This window comes from Schistocerca americana, unplaced genomic scaffold, assembly GCF_021461395.2.
Source record: "Schistocerca americana isolate TAMUIC-IGC-003095 unplaced genomic scaffold, iqSchAmer2.1 HiC_scaffold_952, whole genome shotgun sequence".
In the NCBI taxonomy this organism is placed as follows: Eukaryota; Metazoa; Arthropoda; class Insecta; order Orthoptera; family Acrididae; genus Schistocerca; species Schistocerca americana.
Genome location: NW_025726733.1, coordinates 5,001 through 7,500, shown reverse-complemented (window position 1 = coordinate 7,500; position 2,500 = coordinate 5,001). Strand labels below are relative to the sequence as shown.

At 63.2% G+C, this 2,500-nt stretch overlaps 1 pseudogene; it reads right to left on the bottom strand.

The window, feature by feature from the left end:
- LOC124592644 overlaps positions 1–2,500 on the bottom strand; it is a 6,878-nt pseudogene that overhangs the window by 2,094 nt on the left and 2,284 nt on the right.

Here is a 2,500-nt window from a genome sequence, read left to right as displayed (position 1 = left end):
CGTCCTAAAGCAAGCCTGAAGTACGTGGTTGGCGGTCTCCACGGCCTGGCACCCCGCGCGGCATCTGGTGTCCGCCTCCCGCCCGCGACTGCGCCGTGCCTTCGTAGGGAAGGCGTTGATGCGGGCGCGGAGGGCGTCGATGTATTCACGCCCAGATAGCAGGCGACTGGTGTCGGCGACCCACTGATGTTGGCCACTGACGGCGGCAGAAGATGACAGTGCCGCACCGTCAATGGCGATGTGTAGGCGCGCCGCCCACATTTCCCCAACCTGCGTTGACGATTTGAGGAGGTGGCCCTCCCACATTAGGTGGCGCTCCAGCACCTCGATCTCACGCTGCACCTCATCCATGCCTGCACCGTCGCAGGCTGGCCCTATCTTCTTCAGCGCCAGGAGACGGGACCGACGGAGGGTCGGACCCATCCATCGGCAAGATGGAATGCCGAGGCCCCCCTGGGCAACAGGAGCGTGGAAGTATCCCAGGGGGGTGTCCGCCGGAAGGCGGAACCATCTCCTGACGGCGGCCCGGATGGTAACGTCGGCCGACTTCAATGCACCCACCCGGGTGCGGCTGAGGGCCAGCCCGTGGTACAGGCCAGGGAGAAGTACATTGGTGAGAGCGTGGAGGCGCTGTTGCGGCTTCAGCGGAGCTCGGGAGATGACGTCAAGCTGCTCCACCAGGTGGCTACGTGGATTGAAGACACAGCGACCCGCCGTGGAAAATTGCAGCCCCAGGTACCGGAAGGTTTCACCCACACGCAGGGCAGGCATGGTGGTATTGCCTGCTGTGAAGGTGACATTGCTGTCCACCTTCACCTTCTTCTCGCGCCCTGACGCGACTAAGGCGAGGGTGAAACACTTCCGGGCGTTGATCTGCAGCCCCAGGTGGGCGAGGGCTGCGGTAGCTGCGTCGATGAGGGACTGCAAGCCCCTCGGGGTCGCTGCAAACAGCAAGACGTCATCTGCAAAGGCCGCAGCGTTGACTCTGCGGCCGAGGATCCGAGCTCCGATGTGGGAGGGCAGTTGGCCTAAAACGTAGTCCACCGCAAAGTTGAACAGGAGGGGGGAGAGGGGATCGCCCTGGCGAACGCCCCGTGCTGGCTGCACAGACACGCCCACGCCGGCGCCGTCCGCTATCACTGTCGTGCTGCCCTCGTAGCACCGCTCGACATACTCGACAAAGCAATCCGGCAGGCCATGCGCCTTCAGCACGGGGCGAAGGGCAGCATGATCTACCGAATCGAATGCCTTAGATACGTCGATCGATGCCACAAAGACAGAGCGGCAGGAGCGAACTGCGTCGGTGAGAGCAGTGTCCAAGATGAAGGTATTTTCCAACATCCCATCCCGAGGGATGAATGCCCGCTGACGTTCGTCCACAGCACATGCGCGCATCAGGCGTGACGCGAGAACCTTGTGAAAGGTCCGCGCCAACACCGAGCAGACCGTGATGGGGCGAAAGTCAGCGGGGGATGTTGGTGCAGCCGTTTTCGGGAGAAGGGACGTCCGCGCGCGAAGCAGGCGTTCCGGAAGGGCGCGGGCCAGAAGGAAGAGATTCATCACTTTCACCAGGACTTCACCAGGACTTCGTGCGGCAGGCGCCGCAACTCCGCTGGGGTAAGGCCGTCCGGCCCGGCTGCTGATCCCCTGGGCGGCAACGCGGCGGCGACCTCCTCATGTGTGACCGGCCCCCATATGCACTCGAGAGCGACAGGCTCTGAGTGCGGGAGGAGGCGGTCACGAATGAAGCCCGCGGTGGAGATGGGCTTCTTGGTGAAGAGGTCCGCCCAGAAGTCCAGCAGACCAGGGATGGCAGGTGGCGGCTGGAGCAGGGTGCCATCCAAGAGGCCGCGCACGCAACGTGCACGCGACCGTCGGAAGGCATCCTGCGTTCTCGCGTACTCCCAGAGTCATAGTTACTCCCGCCGTTTACCCGCGCTTGCTTGAATTTCTTCACGTTGACATTCAGAGCACTGGGCAGAAATCACATTGCGTCAACACCCGCTAGGGCCATCGCAATGCTTTGTTTTAATTAGACAGTCGGATTCCCCCAGTCCGTGCCAGTTCTGAGTTGATCGTTGAATGGCGGCCGAAGAGAATCCGCGCACCCGCGCGCCCCCGGAGGAGCACGCTAAGGCGGACGCGGCCTCGCAGCAAGGAAGATCCGTGGGAGGCCAAGGCACGGGACCGAGCTCGGATCCTGCACGCAGGTTGAAGCACCGGGGCGCGAACGCCGCGCAGGCGCGCGCATCCTGCACCGCCGGCCAGCACGAGGCCAACCAACGGCGAGAGCAGACCACGCCCGCGCTAAACGCCCGCACTTACCGGCACCCCTACGGCACTCACCTCGCCCAGGCCCGGCACGTTAGCGCTGACCCACTTCCCGACCAAGCCCGACACGCCCCGATCCTCAGAGCCAATCCTTATCCCGAAGTTACGGATCCAATTTGCCGACTTCCCTTACCTACATTATTCTATCGACTAGAGGCTCTTCACCTTG